At 45.0% G+C, this 23,133-nt stretch overlaps 1 protein-coding gene across 11 annotated transcripts in view; it reads right to left on the reverse strand.

Moving 5' to 3' along the window:
• The window catches only part of Apbb2 (amyloid beta precursor protein binding family B member 2), a 324,110-nt gene that overhangs the window by 224,590 nt on the left and 76,387 nt on the right, over nt 1-23,133 (reverse strand). For 10 of the 11 annotated variants that reach the window (XM_029545074.1, XM_029545073.1, XM_029545068.1 and 7 more), the window contains exon 2: nt 22,328-22,485. The gene's annotated coding sequence lies outside the window, so the exon portion shown is untranslated. Of the gene's footprint in view, nt 1-22,327; nt 22,486-22,629; nt 22,657-23,133 lie in introns of those variants that run through there. The other variant, XM_029545063.1, reaches the window with a different exon arrangement.

The following is a 23,133-nucleotide window of genomic DNA, read 5'->3' on the forward strand; positions in this document are numbered from 1 at the left end:
GAACTCAGAAATCCGCCTGCCTCTGCCTCCCGAGTGCTGGGATTAAAGGTGTGTGCCACCACGCCCGGCTAATTAGAGAGATTTTAATAGGTGTTCAAGTATTATCTATTAGTAGTGATGAGGTATTACGGATCACTTAGAAGAATAGCCTCCTGCGTGGGAGATACAGATCAAAGTTTTGAAGGCGAGAGGGTCATGACCTCTACAACTAATTCAATCCTTCAGACTGTCTCTGACATTTTGAATCTATGAGGAGAAAGAGATGTGAAAGAGATACAGACGGAGATGCCAAAAAATGAGAAGGAAATACAAAGTAAATTTGACAAAATATTAGCATACTACGTGGCAGGTTAGTTGCAACCTATAAAAGCCAGTAACCATGGTAACTGTACTGTACCCCCACACTGCATAAAGTAAGATTACAAGAGAGGTCATGGATGAAAGGAAACTGACATAAATAGACGTGTAATGTCTCTTGTGTTAGAGCAATACTCCTTTTTAAAAAAAATTTAAAATCTTAACTCTTGTTCTGATGCAATAGTTGAACCCTGTGGAAGAAAAGAAATACAAGAAAGAAAGAAAAAAAAAACAGCAGATGAAAATCAGTCACAGATTATCTCCACACATGATGAAGAGTCAGCATACCTTAAGATCTTAAAAATTCTGCATTCTGTACTCTTTTTGGGTGATGAACCCTGTATATACATGGATACTTGCAATAAACCTTCTATAGAGTCCTATCCTATATTGATTGGACACACCTAGCCATGGAAGGCTGGCAACTTCACTTTGTGCCCACCCTTGGATGAGCAGGGAATAAGGGTGAGCGTCCACAAAACACCTGGTGTAAGCAAACATGTACCCCAGTTCCACAGCTTCAAGTACTTATTTAGAACCCAGCATACCTGAAACAGAATATATCCCACCAGACAGGATGCCTGTTTCCCTCGATCCCTGGTCTATCTGACCTCAAAACTGCAGCATCTCCCTCCGTTCTCTTCCCAGTGGTCCATCTCATCCACTTCCTCTGCACATAGGCTATTCAGCCTCGAATATCCCAGATCATTTTCTTCAGTATCTTCCTATCTTTGGAACCTCTGGAAGGCCTTTGCCACACAGCAGTGACTGCACACTCCCCAAAACCTAAACATGTTTGCTATGCTGTCTCACTTTAAAAAGAAAAGCACATAATTCTGTAAAATAAAGATTGTTATCATTTTCCACCTATCTCAGAAGAGAGAGGATCAGTCAGTAACTTGGAAATAAGCTTGTCCAAGGACAATGAATTATGGGGCTGGTATTCAGCCCAAGATCTTCTGCTTATATCCTCACACCAACACGTGTTGTATTGCTTATACTTTATTACAGTCTTCTGTCCTTACACTCAGCACAAGGTCTTTCAGAAGGAAAAAGGGAAGGGATGCATCTGACCCATCCCCGTGATCTCTCAGAACCTAGCGGCAGTAATAATTCAGGCGCGTTGATTTCTGCTTTAAGGTGTCACCCTGAGACCATCTTTCTTTCTGCTCTTCATCCTTGCTCAGCCAATAGTCTCCTTCCTCTTTGCCCTTCACACATTTCTTCTGCAGTATATGCTGAGTGGCTGCCCCTGGCTGCAGGGCACGTAGTAAGCACTTTAAAATGTTTACTGAATGAAATGATTGCCTGTGAGACAGCCAAGTTTCTCTCTAAAGCAACTTGTTTGTTTGTTTTAATGACTTCATTTTTATCTTCGTCACATACTGAGGGCTATGTCAAGGAATAGTGACAGAGAACATGAAGACCTGAGCACCGAATTTGGTTGTTGGGGTCTCTATTCACTGGCTTCCCTAGGTGATGAATTCTAGAGCGGCAACCCCAAATTTTAGTGCACATGTAAGCACACTGCAGTCAAGTCAGGATTCAGAGTGTCGGCAGTGGAATCCAAGACTGCATTTCTTTTTGTTTGGTTGGTTTTTGTTTATTTTGTTCTGCTTTTTTTTTTTTAAGACTGCATTTTTAATAACCTCCCAAGAGGCGCTAGTGCTATTGAGCAGGACCTGGAGTCTAAGAAGGCAGCACACAAATTAAAAACTGTTAATGTCATTGTCTCTGGATTCCTTCTCCTGCTCTTCTAGAATTTTCAAGTAACTATGTAATGACTTGTGCTACCGGAAATAAAATATTTAAACACTAAACATACACATGCCAGAACAAAAGTTGTATGTTTGGACATTTCCATTCAGCAAGTGCACTAAAATTTGGGGGTGCCACTTTATTTAAGGATGTTAAAAAGACTAGACTAAAGAGACAATATTGATATATTTAGCAATTCCCCTCTCTTCTCATTTGAACATGGAAGTAAAAGTAAACAGTAATTATCCTCGACATACAGAGCTACAATGTACAACAAGCATTGCTTTTCTCAGGTTCCCTGGGAAGAGAGAGATAATATGAGAATCCACTCAGTTGGAATACAATAAGAAAAGGCAATGGAAATTAAGGACAGAAGAGAAAGCAGCCAGATGCTATCCTGAACTTCTTCCAAGTGGGTCAACAGAACCCCGTGGCAGTAGAAACAAAGTGTTCTTCTTGCAGTGAGCCGAGTTCTGCAACAAGACTCCATGGGGCATGGGGTAAATTAAGGAAGAGTTCACTGCGCACCTGCATGGAAGAAAGAGAGAAATGTTCCTAAGAGTGCCACACCCTTCGGTAGTGAGAGAAAAGCATTTCACGGGAAACCATCCCAAAGTGTGGAGCCCCTCTTTGGGGGTTCTAGCCGGTGCTACTTTACACTCTGAGGTTGTAGCCAGCGCAGCCCCAGCAGGTAGGCATTTCCCCGACAGCTACTCCAGACACTTTCAGGCTTCAGGTGTCTATGGTCCAGCAAGAGCTGAAGTGGGAGGAAGCCCCTAGCCGCTCACAGTATACCAGGGACTCTTCGGGTTAAAAGCAAAGCTCTTAACTGTGGGATTCCACCCACAGTCCTCTTTTTACTTTATCATTTGTTTTTTGTTGTTGTTTTTTGTTTTTGTTTTTGTTTTTGGCCTTAAAGGAAAATAGTGAAACTCACTGTGAAATTCCACCCTAAGGATTAAAACCAAGACTTATATAAGGCTTGCAAATGCAGCAAAGCCACAAATCATGTCTGTGGTGTCTACTCAGTGCTATTCAGGATGTGGTTTCCTATCTGGGAAGCTGAGACCCAGGAGACGTGGGCTCAACAGAAAACAATGTGTCACTGTACACCAAACTCTGAGTCTAGCTTCAAGTTATCTAAAATAAGGAGCTGGGCATATGTGATCACTTGAGATTTCAAAACCAGCTTCCGCCATCACCCCAAGAGGGGGAAAGTCAGGATTCATTTGGACTTCATCCACTTATTTTATTGAAATTCGCAGTGATTTTTTTTAATTTTAAATCACACTGGCAATAGAGAGGGGTGGTGCGAGGGACCCGCCACAACCTCCCTATGCTCCGGAGTCTCAGGCTTTCCTTGCTTTCTCACTTGCAAGCTGAAGAGACGTCAGTGCCAATGAGAAAGCACAGTGAGACACACGGTCCTCTGCCCAGATTCTAATTTAAAATTATTTCAAGATATTAAAGGAGATCATATTTGGCAACTCTCACTATGAACAGATACTAAGTAACATTTAGGAGCCAGCATTAATGTTGTTGGGAATGATAATGCTACTGTTTCTAAATAATGTGGTTTCTTTATTTTGGATGTTATAGATGTATAATTTGCTTCAAAACAGCTCATCAAAACCATAATGATGTATGTTTGTATGTATGTATATTTATTTAGCTCACAAAAATAGGGAAGAATACTAATAACGATGGAAATAAGATGGGGGCTATCCAGGGCCACTTCCTTGCTTTTCCTATGTCACTATGTGTCAAGCAAGAGTTGTTTCATGTGAGGAGAGAAAGCAGGAAGTGAAACAGGGCAGATCTGACTTGCAGTCAAACCTAGAGACATGTGAACAGAGCAGGGACTGCTAACAGTGTGTTGCTGTCAGTCCACAAATTCATAACACATGTGCCATAGTACTGTAAGACGTTAATAACAGGGGGACCGAGGCAGAGTACTACACTGGAACTCTCTGCGCTGCCTCCCTCCTTTCCGTAAACCTAAAGCTCCATTTCTAAAAGACTAAAGAGAAGGAATACAGATCTGCTTGTGGGTTGTCTTTGGTTTTGGAAACAGGGTCTCATGCAGCTAAAAGCAAATAGAGAAGAATGGAAACAATGCAGAGAGGATGCTGGCTGGGAAATTGCCGCCATTCCTCTTTGTATGTCACACAACAGCTGTTCCGTGTGATGGCAGAAGAAGGTTCAGGCTAGCCTTTAACCCCTGATCCTTTTGCCTGGGACTCTCAGGTGCTGGGGCTAGAGACAAGTTCCACCACACCCAGTGAAGTCAACACTCTTGATGTTGTCATAAATTACCTCTTAAAAATAACAGCCAGTCATCTTTAGCAAATGGTTTGGGCAAGAACACAGGAATGAATGGGGGTATATCTGGGGAGCACACTTCACCTAGGCTCTTCAGTGGAACATATGACGTGGAGTTTCCAAACTTACTCTTCCCTACCTTGCTGACCCTCCCCCCCCCCCCCAGAACCTTCAGACACTTCAGGCTTCAAGCTCTCCAGCTGGTTTCACTAGGGTCGTGGTCTCCTCCTCTACATCAAGTATCAGAGAGACTGCAGGAAATCTAACAGCAAAACCAGACAGACAATCCCAAGTCCACAGGTCTATGATCTCAAGCCTAGAAATTCAAGAATCTGGATGTCAGTATATCTCAGAAACTGCCGTGCTCTGGCGAGGCGTGAGGCCGGCTCCAAAAGAGCACAGGCATGTGTGCACTGCAGACTCAGTCAAAAGCTCAAGGCTGTGGAATTCACAGGCCAGTGGGGGAGCTACTGCTGTTGTTTTGCTAGATGGATACGATGTGCTGATCACATGACCTTCTAAATAATTTTTGTGCCCATAGGTTAGTGCTGCTGTCGGCTGTCGTCAAAGGAGGTCATCAAAGGAGCTGTCATCAAATCAAAACTAGGATATCAATATCACCCCCATCACAGAGCAGGCAACATTGTGGAACTAGGTTGTAAAAAGGAAAGAGAGAGCCAGAGGAGGTGGTGGACTGTGGTGGAACACTGTTTTCTGGGCATGACTTGGCTGCTGCCTTCTTGAACTCACAGAAGTTGTAGTTAGCCACACAAGATGGAACCCAACAGTGTCACGTAATGGAAGAGGGAGAGCCCGTGAGGCAGGAACAGTTGCTGGGGGAAGGAGAGAGATTTCAGTATAGCCACTGACTATAGCTCCTATAATAACTCTAATAAACTCATTGTGCCATTTTATAAAGAAAGAAAGAAAAAGAGAGAGAAATAGAGAAAAAGAGAAGAGGGGATGGGAGGAGACGGGAGGGGAGGGGAGGGAGGGGAGGGGAGGATGAGCATGTTGTGAATGAAGAAGGAATCAACAAGAGGAGCAAGAGACAAGAAAGGGTAACAGGAAATAAATACAATCAAAATATTTTATAGACCTGCGTGAAATGCTAATGAACTTATAGTGTTACATGTAATTAGTTTATGGTATTGGAAAACACCTACTTTCCTTTTTGAAAGAAAAGCAATTCAGTCCTTCAGATACCCTGTCCAACATCCTTTGCCCACCCCACCCCTGTAGAAAACTATTCTCTAGAAGATTTCTGTGAGATCCCCTAGGCTTCCGCCTAGAATGAACTTCCTAGGTGAGGCTAGCTTAATAAAATCACTGTGATTGACAACGATTCTTCCTGAGACCAAACTCCTGGGAACTGAGAGCTGAGCCACAGAAACACACTCATATTTCCCACGAGATGCCATTTGAAAATGCAAATGACCAAGGGAAATAATAGCACTGGAGCATTTCCTGCATGGGGGAGGGGAGCTCATAAAAGCATGGATGTGAGTGGGAAAGAACTGAGCCCTGTGAACTGGAGTCAGCCACAGATCCCACTTAGCCCTCGGCCTTGCCTCCTCTCGGATCCTCTGAGGCCTGGCTGCAAGTCGGCCGTGGTTTGTTCTCTTCTACCACAAAGACAGGATCCCTCTCCGTCATGTCTGCCATCCACATAGACTTTGAGTTCGACAGGGTTGCATGCTAAACTAAGCATCCTAGGCTGAAGATACATTTAACTGGGTGTCAGGGCTTAGCCAACACCCATGCTGTGGTATATATGGGGCACATCCTCTTGTGGGTAGCTGGGAGCTGCAACTCCCTGATGCTAAGCAGCATTATGTGGGACTATTCCAGGACACAGCCCTCCAGGGCAAAAATCCAAATTCAAAACTTAATGTACAGTTTGCATAGGATGCATATTGCAAAACAAAACAAAACAAAACAAAACAAAACCAAAAAGAACCTGTTGAGCTGAATTACTGTAGTCAGGGACACATTGTATTCACTGCACCCCTGGGTCTTGGTTCTCTCTTCAGGCCACACACAGTTCATATAACCCATCTAGAACAGAAGTATGTAAATCACCCCTCTAAGCTAACCCCAGTGCCACAGGTATGGTAGGAGAAGGTTCCATAGACCCTAAGGCTCACCACCACATGGGTACCCTGTGAGTCTAACCCACAGACAAAAATAAAAACAATTACAACAGAAACATACACCATTCTGGCTCCACAAAACTTACGGGAAACTCAACAGGGGACTTTTTCCCTTGGCTCTAAAGGAGCACAGATCATGGTTACATTCCCTACCATAACTAGTAATCACAGAAAAAGAGAAAGAAGTTTTTGACCAGAGGTCTGTAGCCAGGCCGCCAAATTGGGAACCAAACCAATATGATAATGTGCCGTAGTTCCTGCTTTATGGACGCATTTCAGAAGAGGTGGGAAGTGAGTTTTGTCATCCAACCAACTGGGTTCTTTCAAAGGCACTGTCATCTACAGAAGAAGGCCTGAAGTTGGCTCTGGTATGTTGTTCCTTTCTGCAGACTCACAGGCTAAACTAATTGTTTGGTTACTCAAATCTTCCAATCTTGGGATCTAATGAGAAATCAAGTATGTTCAAATGATCAAAGGATTAAAAAAAAAAAGCCTCAGTTCTATCTCTAGTACAAACTGTAAAGCTACCATCTATTTTCAGAAGTGGCTAAACTTGGGGTGCTGACTGAGCACCACAGTCCATCACAGACAATGTCCAGAGAGTCCATGTCTTCCGAACAGGATCTCCCCGTCTTCGGAATTTTAATATGGCCAGGGGCAAAACACACCAAAGCCATTTGGATTGAAGTAGCTAAAAGTCAGCCCTTGCTCTGTTGCTTTGTAACCAGAAAAGCCAAACCCAACACAGGTTTTAGATTTCTCGCTCACCACCAGTGCCCGCCATAAAAGGCACTGTGTTTCAAAGAGAGGAATGTAACTCTACCGGCGGTAACACATGTGCTCTGAATTAATCAGGAGTGAAAGTGGGCTATGTCGCTCTATCTAAACTCTGCCTGTATATGCAATGAACAGTGTGTTCTAGATTCCAACAGTAACAGTGGGGGGAGGGGGGCGGAAATCCTCTACTTTTAGTGAATGAATGGGTCCTCTGCCACAGTTAGGAAAGTCATCATAGAATAGCCAAAGGGACTCAGATGGGTTTGTGTGCACCCCTTCATGGGTGTACCCCTTCTGTGAGCAGAGTAAAGTGTGTCTCGGAGTACAGGAGGTTGTGTTGGGGAATTTTCCAGTTGCTATGAGTATAGTCCTGATAAAGGCAATGTAAGGGAATGAGGATTCATTTGATAGGGGCTATCATGGTAGGGAAGCTTGAGGCGGCTGATCACACTGCATCCGAAACTGGGAAGCAGCAAATGAAGACTGGCCATGCTCAGCCAGCTATTCTCCTTTCAAATCTTTTTTATCCTTTGGTAATAAGTATTTCTTCTTCTTCTTCTTCTTCTTCTTCTTCTTCTTCTTCTTCTTCTTCTTCTTCTTCTTCTTCTTCTTCTTCTTCTTCTATTTCTTCTTCNTCTTCTTCTTCTTCTTCTTCTTCTTCTTCTTCTTCTTCTTCTTCTTCTTCTTCTTCTTCTTCTTCTTCTTCTATTTCTTCTTCTTCTTCTTCTTCTTCTTCTCCTCCTCCTCCTCCTCCTCCTCCTCCTCCTTCTCCCCCTCCTCCTTCTGCTGCTTCCTCTTTTCTATGTGTATATGTGTTTTACATATGTGTATGTCTACATACCATGTGTATGCTTACTGCTTGAGGAGTCAAGAACTGGAATTACAGACAATCATGAGCTGCCATGTAGTTGCTGGGAATCAAACCCAGCTCCTCTGGAAGAGCAGCCGGGTACTCTTAAATGCTGAGCCCTCTCTATAGCTCCTTTGGTAATTTCATACACCCATACAATTTATTTACATCGAATCCACCTTGTGTCCTAGTTAATTCCAGATCCTGTCCAGTTGAGAACACCATCGCAGCAGGAGAGCAGCGGGAGAGGGCGGGTGACAGAGAAGGAGCCCAGACGATAACCACAAGCTGTCTTCTAAATGGAGTGCTCCCTTTGTCCCTCTGCTCTTCCACACTGTCCAATGTCCCGAGAACCTGAGCCATCTAACCGGGAGGCTCTCTCACCTACTGGCTCCCTGATTGGATGGCTCTCTGGGATAACCCACAGAAGAAGAAAGAATCCTTTCCTGCAGGTTCCCTAGGTCCTGTCAGGTGATCTCTCTACACGCAGAGCTCTGCCTCCCACCAGTACCCCTGCCTCACCCATTAGGCTCAAGAACAGGGAGAACATGGCTGCTACCAGCCCAAGACAGGCATTATACTTTGGGGTCCCCCTGCCACGTCCCCAGTATGGATGTGACATGTTTCTTGAGAATACTTAAATGGATAGGAAAGAAACCTAAGACTTTTGAATACTCACCTGTCACTATACTGCCATGTAATTACTATTCTCTTAGCCCCACTTTCATGACAACTACATCACTGCATCAAAGACTAACTCAGCATACTGCGTGACAGTTGAAAGCTAACTCTTCATCTGGAGCATTGATGTAGGAGGGGCGGGTTAATCTACAAAGTGTCATCTGTGAAAGAAACTCACACTGAGAGAATCATTTCTTACTTGGCCCTTAAGTCAAATCAGCTCTCTGCTCAAGCTCTCTTCTCCATAGAAAACACACACACACACACACACACACACACACACACACACACAGACACACCACCGAGGTGATGCAGGAATATCAAAAGTACTGGGTAGGCCAGGGCCCCACAGCAAGGCCCTGACTCAAAGCATAGCCATTCAGCACCCCGTGGCCTTCTGAAGGCTGCATCTCAGCTCACCTTGCACTTATGATTCTCCTTCGAGTTTCTGCTTCACGTGTGCATCTCATGCCCCCGGGGGGTGGGTGGCAGGGGAGGGGGCTTCCAGGCATCTCAAAATAACCCAAGCTGGCTCCACCCAGAAGGCACTGGCTCCAGAAGGTCGCTCTCTAAGATGTACTCCCTGGTCTTCCACCATGGGTTCTAGCTTACCTACAGCGGCTCCAGGAAGCCTGTGTACACCACGCCACAGGCAGCCGCTCGGGGCCCCAGCGTGTTCCTGTTCCCGTCTCTATGCTTAGGACCTCACTCCACTAACATGTTTGTCTGTGATCTGGCCGCCCGCGTCTGCTGGCATCCATTCCCACTGCCGAGAAGAGTGGCTGAGGCAGGCAGCACTCACTTGGTGTATGTTGATGAAATGAACTGAGTTGTCTAGGAAAAAATAAAAATAACTGTTCATCTGTTTTCCTAATGCTTGCGTCTGTGTTTCTTGTGGCCAAGCCACTCTCGCCGCTTTCGTTCAGAGATGCTATAAGGAGGCTGTTTACATTTAAGAATTAGCTCATGGGTTGCTCGCTCCATTGTTCTACACAAGGACTCTCCACACTGCACATCAGGACCAGAACAGGACACAGTAAAGTAAAAAGTCACATTAAATATTAGCTCTTTACACCAAGCTATCAAAGGAGTCCTATAACCTGCTAAATGGTCAACAACTCGGATTCCAGGACTATACAACTCTCTGCCATAGCTACTACCTCCGGCTATACCCAGAATGCACCACGCACACAATAGTAAGTGCATGAGCACAGCTGGGTTCCAGTAAACTATACACATAAAAAGCCACTGAAATGCGCACCCCTGTCATTCCAGTTGTCAGGAAACCACCCATCCAACGCGGGGAAACCAGATTGCTTTTGTAGCATCACCTCTGCGTCTGTGACAAGCCGGACCTGGTGGTGTGCAAGCTAGTTTGCTGAGCTCTGGTTCAAGCTACTCTAAAGACGGCTTTGGGGGAGATAAAATGCTTGTCCGGCACGTGCAAAGCTCTGGGTTTGGACTTCCACACTGAGGAAATATACTGGCTTCCTCACCTCCCCCTACCCCCCACCACCCCGCTTAAAGTAAAATACATCTGGTCCTTGACTCTCGTAGCTTCCCCTACAACTGAGTACACACAGAATCACAGCATTTCTTGGGAGACAATAGGCCCAAGAAACAGTTTAACTGAGAACAGGAGCGTTGGTAGTTCACTTGGCTAACACTGTCTGCCCACCCTGGATTTTGGTTAGCTTCTCTCACAAGTTTTCTTAGCTGTATTTTGTTGTTGTTGTTTTGTTTTGTTTTGTTTTGTTTTTCCCTCAGCCAAGCATCTTCATCTTTTATCCTAGTGATAAACTCTTAGTCCTCCTTCCTCTATCAGAAATAAGAGGGGAGTGGGGGCAAGATGGCTCGGCAGTTAAAATTCTTACTGCATAAGCCCAACGACCTATGTTTGATTAACTGTAACTCACACGAAGACAGGAGAAATCAACTCCATAAAAGGCATGTGCATATCATACACACAGGCACACACACATGCACACAAACATGCATCCACATCCACGCACAGGTGAGCACATCCACACACAAACACATCTATATCCACACACACAGGTATATATACACACATGCACACCAACACATATACACACACACAAAAAAAAAATCAAATAAGAACTCTAACAAAATGTGGAAGACAGAGATAGAAAGAGAGGGAGGGAGAGACGGAGAGAGACAGAGAAATGGGGGGGAGGGCAAAGTTTCCCAATTTCATACCAAGGGAGAGTGTAGCATACTGGTTTACAACCAAGACGACAATGTGTTGCTTTCACGACCTTTCCAACTTCTCCGAGTACGCCCTCTTCTATGGAACCCACAACAAGAACTATTTTTGACTACAGGTGCTACAGGAATTCAAGGTCATCTATTCCCTGTGAGCCATAAAATCAACTGAACAGACCAGGCTTCGCAAAGGCAGAAGCCAAAATGCGATCTTTCATAACTTGAAGCTGGTGATTCGAAATTTCACTGTACGACAATGAAGGTCTCGTTCTTCTTACATAACAGCAACATGTGAAAATACAGAGTTGGAAACCACACTCCTTGTGGTAATGATCTCACCTGGAACACAGCGGGCACCAACATCAGACGTGTGTCCTTGACCTTGGAGACACGGTAATGAAAAAGAATACCTTACCCTGGGTTTTAAATCTCCAGATGCTGGTTGTCCCGGCAACCAGAATCAGAAAGAACTGAATGGCTACCTCTCATTACCTTGCAGACTCTACTTACCCTACCCACCTGAAAACCCAGATTTGAAAACAAATCGGCTGGAATGTGAAATGATTTTTTTTTTTTAAAGTTCTTTGAAAGACCTCGCATGTGTTCTCCTTCTTTGAAAAATTTCCATGTAAATCAAACCCAAATCAACAGGCCAGAGGGAGCCAATCCCTCTCTAGCAGATTCACTGTGAAAAGATTCCATTAAGCTTGCTCGGATGCCAGGCTGCAACGGACAGTCTCCTGGGCAGGCAGACTTGGCCTCCAACCTTGGCGTCTCCTGCACGTAGTCCAATCCGAGCCAAAGCCAGCCTTCCTCAAAGCTGCCCTGCCCGAGCGGGGTACTCAGCCACTCTGCTGAGCGTAAGTGCAAGCCGAGGTCCCCATCAGAGGAGGTTGGAGGATAGCGTCTCCTGCACGTAGTCCAATCCGAGCCAAAGCCAGCCTTCCTCAAAGCTGCCCTGCCCGAGCGGGGTACTCAGCCACTCTGCTGAGCGTAAGTGCAAGCCGAGGTCCCCATCAGAGGAGGTTGGAGGATAGCGTCTCCTGCACGTAGTCCAATCCGAGCCAAAGCCAGCCTTCCTCAAAGCTGCCCTGCCCGAGCGGGGTACTCAGCCACTCTGCTGAGCGTAAGTGCAAGCCGAGGTCCCCATCAGAGGAGGTTGGAGGATAAACACGTGAGCTTCATCTTGGGCCTCTAATGGAGTTTCTGAGGGAAATGGAAATGCTGGCATGCAGCTTCAAGGGGGAACAAATGACGATCAGAAATGGAGAATGAAGCCGCAGAACTGGAGCTGTCTGTCAATCCTGCACATGCTCACATGCACTCGGCCTGCTGGGGAGCCCAGAATCCCGTAGGAGAACGGCTATGTGGCTCTCCAAGAGCTGTGAGGCTGGAGGAGCTGTAAGCTCCCTGCTGTCACAAAGTGCCACGGTGCAGGGCGAGAGAGTGCTGGAAACAACAGAAATCTATTTTTCTCACCACTCTGGAGACCAGAGGTCTGAGGCTAAGGGCCTGAAGAGCTGGTTTCCCCTAAGACCTCTCTCGAGTGTGTGCATGGTTGCTGGCTCCGTGTGTTTCCACTTCATCTTCCTAACATCGAGCCCACACCCAATCTCCACTTCCTGTCAGACACCTGTCATGCACGGATGGAGCCCACGTGGATGGACCTTAACACCATTTGAATTGAACTGCCTCTTCAAAGACCCTGCCTCCAAATAGGCTTCCACTGTGATGTAGGATTTCGGCATATGAATTGAGGTGGCACTATATAGCCTATAATGTTGTGAGAGCCTCAACAAAGAATTAACACAGAGGCTGGAGAAAGGTCAACTCACCTTTGCAACCTAGCACCCAGCATAGTACCTAGTGCACATACAGACAGGGGAATGAAGGAAATGTAAGCATTCCAACCCCTGTGTGCAGCATCCGAGGCCCCTTAGTCTGCCCCTCCTTTCCATTCCATCCTTACCTTAAGTCACCCCCTACCAGCTACACCCTTCTGACTACACCGATGTCTCACCTGTACTTAACTGGGGCACATTCCCTCTCCAAACAATCCTTCTCATGGTTCGTCCCTTCTAACTATCTCATCACAAAGTGTGTGTGTGTGTGTGTGTGTGTGTGCGCGCGCGCGCGCGCGCGCGCGCGCCTTGGAAAGTTTCCATCAGTTGTCTAGACTTGGCTCAGAAAGGAAAACCTCTTACTCGCTTACTGTATTTGCAGACTTTGAGTGCATGGTATGAAGTCAATTTCCTTGGCTTCCCTGGCTGAGGGCAGGTGGGGCTTTATTTTACCCTTCAGATTTTCAGTATCCAACACTCACTAGATCTCAAGCGCCACTTGAAAGCCCCTTATTCCGCCCTTCCATAAATATTTGTTGAGCACACCGACAAGTACCATTCTAGGTGGCAGGCAAAATATAAGAAAAATTCCTGCCTTCTAGAATGCATAAATTTATATTTGCATATATATAATATTTCATATATATTTTGTAAAGGAGGGAAGGGAGATTAACTTAAGATGGAAGGGTAGAATGCAGTGTTAGAAGGTGGTAAACTCCACAAGGGGGAAAAAGATAAGAGGAACAGGGAACGAGCACTGGCCAGGGAAGTCTTCAGTTTTCAACACATCCGTCAAAGTAGGGTTCGACATGAATAACTGCTTAAGCAAGAGAGGAAGTGACCACAGAGAGGTCACGAGCCACAGATACCTGGAGCCCTCCAGGCCGGTACAAGAACTTCCTCTTCTACTCTGAGGTGGGAGAAGAGTTATCCTAAGTTTTAAAAGAAATGTCACATGAGCCCTGAGTGTTGATGAGGTCGTTCTATTGAGGACAGATACAGAGAGAGGGATCAAATCAGAGCTGTCAGCTCAGAGGTCACAGACAACAGCTAGGCGAGGAAGAATATACCACCAGGCCCCGTGGCGGTGTGGATGGCTATGGTGGCCCGTACTTAGCGCTCTCCATTTTCAGTCCTGTCCTCTCCTCTCCCTTCGCACTACAGAACACCACCAGCAGCAGCAGCAGCAGCACCGCTGGCAGGCTGTTGCCATTGTGGCACCAACTGCTCAGGGTGGCTCTCTCTCCTGCACAAACCTTTTCCAAAAGCCCCGGCTGAGGCCAGTGTCTTGGCTTTCCCACCCTGGCCTATTACTCAGACTGCTTCCCTTCACCACCCTCGGCCTTCTGTCAGTTCCATCAGTGACCCTTTTCCTTAAGCTCTTTCAGAGCTCACTGCACGTGTGGTCCACTATCTTCACGTCTATTATTAAATTTCAACCTTCAAGTCAGGACAAAAATCATGCCAAAGGAAACCCAACGCACCATTTCCAGAGAAGCCTGCTAAGGGGAGAGCCAGGCAGCGGCTGCCACAGGAGTGGAAGGGAGTCAGCTCCTTTGACCTGTGATCTCTGTCTAGGGATTTTAATTAAGAAAAAAAAAAATGCAAAATCTGGACGCAGCAGTCATTTAGAATGGAAATGGCTTTATCTGGGCATCAGTCAATACTTCCAGTCCCAGCAGGCTGGCCTTTCTCAGCAAACAGCTCCGCTGCTCTCCAATCCGAACGACCTCCCCAGGCCAGGCAGGCTTTGCGGCTGGGAGTGCAAACAGAGCTCAAACCCAGCTACCCCAACAGCAAACAGAGCAGACTGGACCTTCTACACACTTCACTCAGCACCGGGGGCTCCTCTGGCCTTCAGTCCTATTAACCAAACACCCTTTCCTTGTGTTTCTCCGCTCCAGAGGGTAAGTGGGTGGCTGGCTGCTGCGCCCGGTGTTAAGGATCAATCCCAGGCCTGATGCGTGGCCGGGAGGCAGAGAAGCAAGCATTCTACTCCCAGTTACACTCCTGGTCCTCCCAGCTACACTCCTGATCCTCCCAGCTACACTCCTGGTCCTCCCAGCTACACTCCTGNCCTCCCAGCTACACTCCTGGTCCTCCCAGCTACACTCCTGGTCCTCCCAGCTACACTCCTGGTCGTCTTCTATGTTCTTCCTAGCAGGCTTTCAAGGCAATGTTTACTCACTTAACACATACTTTGCCCCTCTTCACACACACACACACACACACACACACACACACACACACACACACACCCCTGCTTCCTCTGTTCTTAGAAGAAAGACTGAATAGGAACACTAGGGGAAAACATTGTGGGGGGGAGAGGAGGTGGAGGAGGCAGGGGGTGGAAGACTGGGTAGGGGGAGCTAGGGATCTAGAGAGAGGAGGAGGAAGGTAGCTATGACTAGAAAATCCAAACAATAAGAAAATGGGGAAAAGAGAAACATCCTAAGAAAATGAGAAAAAGAAAAATGCCCTCGAGTATTAGTGGGTGAAAAATTCACATTGCCAGCATGTATGCCTTAAAGGGGGGGGGGGGGACTCATTGCATATGAATCTACAAAACCTTTTTTCACGATATGTGTGTATTTGTATCTCAGATCTTTGTAACTTACCACCCGAGCAGAGCTACCTCATTCGTTATAAACATGCTAACGTATGGCTTACACCATACCTTGGCACCAAGTCTAGCAAGCCTGTTTGTGACATGGCTACCAATTGTGGGGTCCAAGAGCATCTGGTTTAGAAGTTAGTTTAATCTCACGCCAGTCCCCTTTCTGCCTGGGAGTATCACAGTGCCCTGCTTCGTCTCCAGCTGCGTCATAAAACTGATAGACAAGCCAGAGCCCTCGAAGTCAAGCTGGTAACAGACCGACTCCATGAACCTGGCCTCCCGTGGCTTCCTGCAGAGTCAGTGGCTGGTTATCACAGCACTCTGAAGGGGTCCAAGCAGCTCTCGACACTCACTCACGACGGTAGTTTCTACACTCTTGAAGGCAGACACAGAACAGGAAGAGAGGAAAGGACAGACTGCCATCTGCTATAAACTTCACTAACAACGCTACCATCAGAAACTCCCAGAAACGCAACCGACAGACCACAGTCTAATGCTATCAGAGAAAGATCTTGGTCCCTGCCATTGTCAAATTCTAGACAACAACCACAGCAGCACAAAGAAAGCTGAGGCTCTCAGAAAAGGTGTGCAGTCCAATAGGTGTGCCCGGCAGCCAGGAATGGCTTTCCTGCCTAAGCGGCTACTAGGGAGTATCCAGTTCCCCTTGACAGCCATACCGCCTCTGGCAACTCACTGCAGGTTGATGGAGCGCAGGGCTCGGCCACACACGTCAGCCAGGAAACACAGGGAGACGCGGAAGCATTTTTACTTCCACCTCTGGGGGTGAGATAAGGCATTTCATGGGTAAAAGTGTTTGAACTCCCTATCCACTGAATCCCTTGACCCTTCCCACTATTTCATCAAAAATAACAAAAGGCCATTTTCCCAGACTTATCCTGTATAAATGTTTAGCGCTGTCTCTGGGAATCCCTCAGTATCCAATTCAGCTATTACTCTGGTTGAGTCTCTAAACCTCACTAGCTATCATTTTAGGAAATGAGAGAGGTATAGCAATGCATCGAGTTTGCTATGCACTACCTACTTTGTAGGGGTGCCATGGTGTTTAAGAGGAGAAAAAAAAAATCTGGTTTCCGTTATTATTTCATGAGACAGAACAAGAACGAGAGGGAGAGAACTTAGTGGAATCAGCTCTCTCCTTACACTATGTGGGATCTTGGGGATCAAACTCAGACCATCAGGCCTGGCGGCACGGATCTGCACTTGCCGAGCCACTTGGTGAGCTCTGGATTCAAATGAGTAGATATAAGACTTGAACAAAATCATTTGATATCTCGAATGCTGATATCTCTAATTATCTCTGAATTCTGCAGCTTTTAAAAAAGTGAGGTACTATTATCTCCTATATGATGGTTTTTAAAGAACAAAACTAAGAAGTGCTTCAGTACTTAGCATACATGCTGGACAGAATGTTAACCCACATGCGCACACCCTCTCCAACCCTAGAAGGGCTGGTACTCTGGCTGTCTCTTGCCGCTAAAGGATGCTTCATTCTATCTCCCTGTGGAACTCCCAAGGCAGCTTTCTCCATAGCACATCTTACCACACTCCTCTGGAATTTAACAGAATTGCACTTTAATAAGCAGATCTAACCTGGCACCCCTTATCTCTCCTAAGTAAATGCCTTTTCAGGTCCAGCGGCCACTTCTAATCCTCTCTGAGAATTAGGAACTGAGAACCAAAAAGCTGTGGTTGGCATTTAATTTCTGAGAAAAATCTTGGTAAAGTCATTAATTATTGTCTGACTTCTCTAGTCACGCAGACACTTGAACCAGACACCAGAAAAAGAGGTGGAGCAGTAACTAACTCTGCGAGAGTTAGGCATCCTCAAGAAAATTTAACTTCTGAAGTCAACATGGAATAACTTACTGGGACACAAAATTTTGTCCTCAGATGGGCGTCAGCTACATGACAGTTATAATAAAAACCATTTTCTTTCATTCTCAAAAGGGGCCGAGCAGGCAGATTGCACAGAACAATTTGTAATGCAAGCTAGCACGGTGCTGATGCTCATTTTTTTTTACTTATTTAAATCAATTACTTATTTAGATACCGTCCGTGTGAAAATATTCAACAGACTACTTTTGCTTATGAGTGAAACTGGGAATCGATATTTCTTTGAGCACATAGCTAATTTGTAAATTTCCATTTCGAAGAGCTACCGTGTAAGAATATAGACCTTACTGGAACAGTATAATCAGACTAAATCTTTTATTCATCTCAGATCAGTACAGGAGCCAGAAAGCACTGTTTGTTCCTGTGTCAGCAATTGCATTAAAATACATAAGCATTGATGACACATCACTCACATACGGTATCTGTCATGGCTTTTAAAGGAAACTTATATTTGGGTTATTTAATACGGAAACTACAGAGTCAAATATCAAAGATATAATATTCCAAACTCTATCAGCGCACTTACCAAATGTGGTCTCTAGGAATGAAAGGCTCCTCGCTCTTAATACTTACATGGGCTCAGTGAATGGGAATATACTGACCAAATTTGGTGTGTATGGTCAAATGATTAAAGCCTGGAAGCTTCACAAATGTAACTGGACTGTAACTTCAATGGATCAATCTTTCTGGACCCTTAACTTTACTGCCCTTCCCCCGCAAAACAAAACCCATTCTAAGTAAAGAGCGGGTAAGGAGTTACGCTCACTGCCTATATTTTTTTCATCTCCAAAAGAGGGTTAAGGCAAAGGTCATTGGAAGTTTGATGTTTTATTCAAAGAGAAAATAGATAGCAAATTCTTTATCATCTTCATGAAAAGCAAAGTATTGCTCAGACTTAAAGTAAAACAGGACTGAGGCCATAGCTCTGTGGCAGCACCTAAGCTCAGCGTGTGGTAAGAGTTGGTGATACCCAGTGCCAAAAATAAAGAAGGTAAGACACATTGGCAGATAGAGTGCTCTAGAGGATGTGCCTAGATTGGCTCTGCATTGTCTTCCACCAAAGATAAATTCAGAGACACTAGTATTTTAAAAAATAAAAAAATTTTAAAAAAGGAAGAAAAAAAATGTAGATAGAAGATCTCTGAGAAAACAGGTGTTTTTGTCATTGTTGTTGTTGTTGTTGTTGTTGTTGTTAATGGAAATGGGCCATAATGAAAGTCTGGTTCTCAAATCTTTTTCACAGAGACTGCAAGCCCAGAGAGAAGCCGTACAGCTATGAGTAATTGATTTTCTAAACTGTATCACGACAAGCAAAGGATCAAAGAGTTCTCTCGGCAAATGGCGCTAGATTGGAAATGCAAAAGTAAAAGAAGGGTCGTTTGAGACGTTCGGCATAAATAACCTCAAGTGGATCAAAGACTGAGATGTAAGGCCTACGAGAATAAAAATTCTTTAAAAAAGAGTGACAAGAATATCTGTGAACTTTGATTAAAGAGAGAGTTTTATAACATCAAAGCTGTGAGCTTTATATACTGGCACACACCTGCAACGTCACCATCTGGAGGCAGAGGCAGGAATACCCCAAGTTTGAGGCCAGCTTGGACTACGTACCAAATTTCATGCTAGCCTCTGCTACAAAGGGAGATTCTGAGACAGAAAGGGAAGGAGGGGGAGAGAGAAGGAAAAAAAAAAAAAAAACAAAACCATAAACCGAACTTCATTATCATCAAAACTCTCCAGCTATTAAGGATATCATCAGTAAAAATATTTCCTATATTGATGTAATTTAAAATTAATTGAACTTATATTATATCACTGCAGGACACTGTATTGGTTAGTTTGATGACAATTCAGCACAAGCTAGAGTGATCAGAAAAGAGGGATCCTTAATTAAGAAACTGCCTTCATAAAAAACTACATCTTACATGGTTATAGGTAAGCTTGGGGGCTTTTTCTTAACTAGTGATGGATGGGGAAGGGCTCAGCCCATTGTGGGGGTGCCATCCCAGGGCTGGTGGTCCTGGGATCTATAAGAAAGCAGGCTGAGCAAACCATGGGGAACAAGCTGGCAAGCAGCACCCCTCCGTGGCCTCTGTATCAGCTCTTACCTCCAGGTTCTTTCCCAGTTTGAGTTCAGTGATAAACAACACGCTGCTCAAAGACACCAAAGGCCTAAAAACATGGAAATATATTCCATGTTCTTGCGGTCATGAACCAACGCTCTTAATATTGTGATAGCATCAATGTGGTCGCCATCAAAAGGGTGGTTCTATATTCAAAAGACAATTAGTAAAGAAAAATCACAGCTACTTTTCTTACACACCCCAGGAATGATACCACCCACAGTGGACTGGGCTCTCATACATAAATTAGCAATCAAGAAAATACACATAGCCATTACCACAACCATGCCCACGGCCATGCCCACAGCCACACCCACAGCCAATGTGATGGAGACAATTCCTCAGTTGAGGTTCCCTTCTCCTAGGTATCTCTAGTTTGTGTCAGGTTGACAAAAACTAACCAGTACAATACTATCTATGTAAAGATATATTATCAAGGGCTTCAAAATATACAAACCACACAAAAAGAAAAAAAAACATAAGAATATACAACAGAAAGAATGACCCTAATATAAATCTCAGACTTTAATAAACTATATCAATACTAGCAATCATGCCAAACTAATACAAGACATCAATAATAATAGGGAAAGATAGTGACAGTTATATGGAAACTGTATTTTCTGCTCAATTCCTTTAAGGCCTGAACTTATCCCCTGAAAAAGTCTACTAAATTTAAAATAAGCAAGTAATGTTAATTATTTCAAAAAAATCAAATAATGAAAATAAAGTCTAATGTTCACAAGAGCAGGGAAGGGGGGCAGCTTCAATCACTGATGCATTTGGATTTTCTGAGACTGAAGCCAGCTGAGGGTTTGGTGAGAGCACCAGCCCAGCCCGGGCTGTTAAACTCTGGGCAGCTTCCTGACAACCTGTCATTTGGCCTCCCCAGCCATTGTATTTACAGTAAATAAGACACCACTCCCAGCATGAGGAATTAGCTTCCTTATCAGCAATTTGCTCTAAGTATAGGCTCTGGGAAGCCTTCCTTTTAGAGTCAAAAAAGCAAGTAATTGAGTTAAATAGATTTTTAACTGTTTCCTGAAACCTAAATCCCATCTCTCCTCTAACAGTCCTCTCTGCCAGTTCCCCCACCACCCAGCAGAACTGAGCTCCATCCCTGCTTCCATGCAGCCTGTCCTACATCTAGAGATGCAATACGTCCACACTGCGCATTAACTCCGTGCTGGCCCGCCCTCTACACTTCAACCCTGTTGAAACCGAGACTACCCCACAGTCATTTTACTTTGAGACCTCCACAGGCCAGAAGTCACTGCGATCAGGGTGGCCAAGAGGCAACCATCACCTGATACCTAGCTAATCTGTCTGTCTGTAAAGAGAAGCAGAAAACGTTGGGAGTGAAAGCTCTGTATGCAAGCACATAGGCCCATGCGTGTCTGTTTATGTGAATGTGTTAGAATGTGTGCATGTCTATGTGTGCCATTTTACTTCTACTGTGTATATGTGTACATGTGATATATATATATAAATATACATATATATATATACACACAAAGACATGTTTGTCTCTATGTATATATATGTGTGCTTGTATGTATATATATATATATATATGTACATGTGTGTAAAGGTATGCTTACATGTGTATCTATGTACATATGTATAGCTATACATACATGTATATCTGGGAAACCTTATATATGTATTTCTGTGTACACATATGCTCATATACATGCATGTATATGTGTGTACGTTCGTGTGTCCCTCCTTCCCCAGCTTTTGCCCCTCCCACATCTCCCTGCTCTTATTCCTCCTAGACAACTTATTGCTTATGAAGTTCTTCCAGAAGCTGCAGCTTAGCAACCTCACAAAAGGAAAAGCCTTCTCTCAATATGCCTCAGTGTCAGCCCCGAGGCCTCCAAACACTAACCACTGTGACCATGACTGGACAGGCTTATGTCACAGCGCATTGTGACTCAGTGAATCTTCTTCTCCAGAGGCTAGAAGTGAGGGGGAGGGGAACGGCCCAGGGGAATTCCGGGTGACTTATCAGGAATGCAAAGTTAGCGAGGCCAGTCCCTGCTCTCCGACTGTCCATACTGAGTGCCCACCATTGACGGCTGCCTGTGGCAACTGTTCCTGTACATACACTTCCATTCTCTACATTGTTTCGTTCTCCTGATACACAGGACTATTAGTGCACGTTTATATCAACATCTATTGTGGAGGCATTTCCTTTCTATATGAACATCTTAACGCCAAATGTTGCTGAAAATGAATGGGTCAATAGCTTTTGTTTGGGGAAAAACCAAACCCAAGTATTATAATTTTGTCAAAGTATGAACAGCCAGGAACCCCCAGAGAAACGAGCCACCCACCCACATAAGAACCTAGATCAGTAATAATGCCTCAGAGAGGACGAAGCTCATTCTCTCTTTACTACAAAGCCAGGGCTATTGAGGCTGCCGTGGGTGGCCTCGGGTTGTAGCTTTGTCCATAACTATACTGAAGGCCTTCCTCTCTATGAGAGAGAAGAGGAAGCTGAGAGAGGATGAAGGGGGACAAAGGACAGAAAAGGAGAGAAAACACTACACATGCTCATCAGAAAACCTCGCTGATGCGAATCTGGGAATCTCTCAAAATAACCGGCCATGACCATTTAGGATTAGCTCAGAAACATTTACAGAAAGAACAACACCACGCCCCCAACCAGACCCACTTTCTCCAGCAACTTCCTTAACACCAACCTGGGCGTGCTTAAGTCGGTGGGCAGCGGAATCAGCTCTTCACAAGAGCTTTCTTTTATGGATTTTCCATCCGGCGAAGGATCCTCTTCCAGGGCTGGGCAGATCCGACCACAGCATGCTTGGCGGGAGAGCACAGCAGCTCCCTACAGATGCTCAACCTGGAGGGACAAAGGCAAAGAGCCATCAGTAGGGCTGATATTCTCGTTCCTGTGAGTTCTCTCCCCCCGCCCCCCAATATAACCCAAACAACAACTTTCAAAGGGTTAAAGTGACTAATGAAGAGAAACAGCTCTCGTGGGTACCCCGAGCACAAGCTGGGCCTACTGAAAAGGGTCTCTGATGGGTGATGCCCTCTGTCCGTCCGTGGAAAATTTTAAAGCCCGATGTTTTAATTAACCATGGAAAACACAAGCTACAACTAAAGTTTCACGAGCACACTGATCTGCCCCATGGAAAAACCACAGGAATGTTCTGGCAGGGCCTGGGACACAGAGGCCTGGAGTCATTCCCCTTAGGAACTGAAACAGAAAATTAAGTTGCTCAATAGGTTTCAAGAAACAAAATGAAACCCAGACTTAATCTCAACCAAACTCGAAAAACATTTCAGAACTTCAAAGGACACCACGGAAGACACCAAAGCGGAGACCATAAAGGAAGCTTTGTGTAGTTTAGGAGTCAGAATGAATTTGTATTGCAATGTGAATAGGACCACACTTTTATGGGCTGAACAACAAAGGGGGCATTAGTCATCTTTTGTTTCCTAATAGGGAAAATTATTGTGCAAAACCAATCCCCAGTAAATAAGT

Source organism: Mus pahari, chromosome 13 (genome assembly GCF_900095145.1).
Source record: "Mus pahari chromosome 13, PAHARI_EIJ_v1.1, whole genome shotgun sequence".
In the NCBI taxonomy this organism is placed as follows: Eukaryota; Metazoa; Chordata; class Mammalia; order Rodentia; family Muridae; genus Mus; species Mus pahari.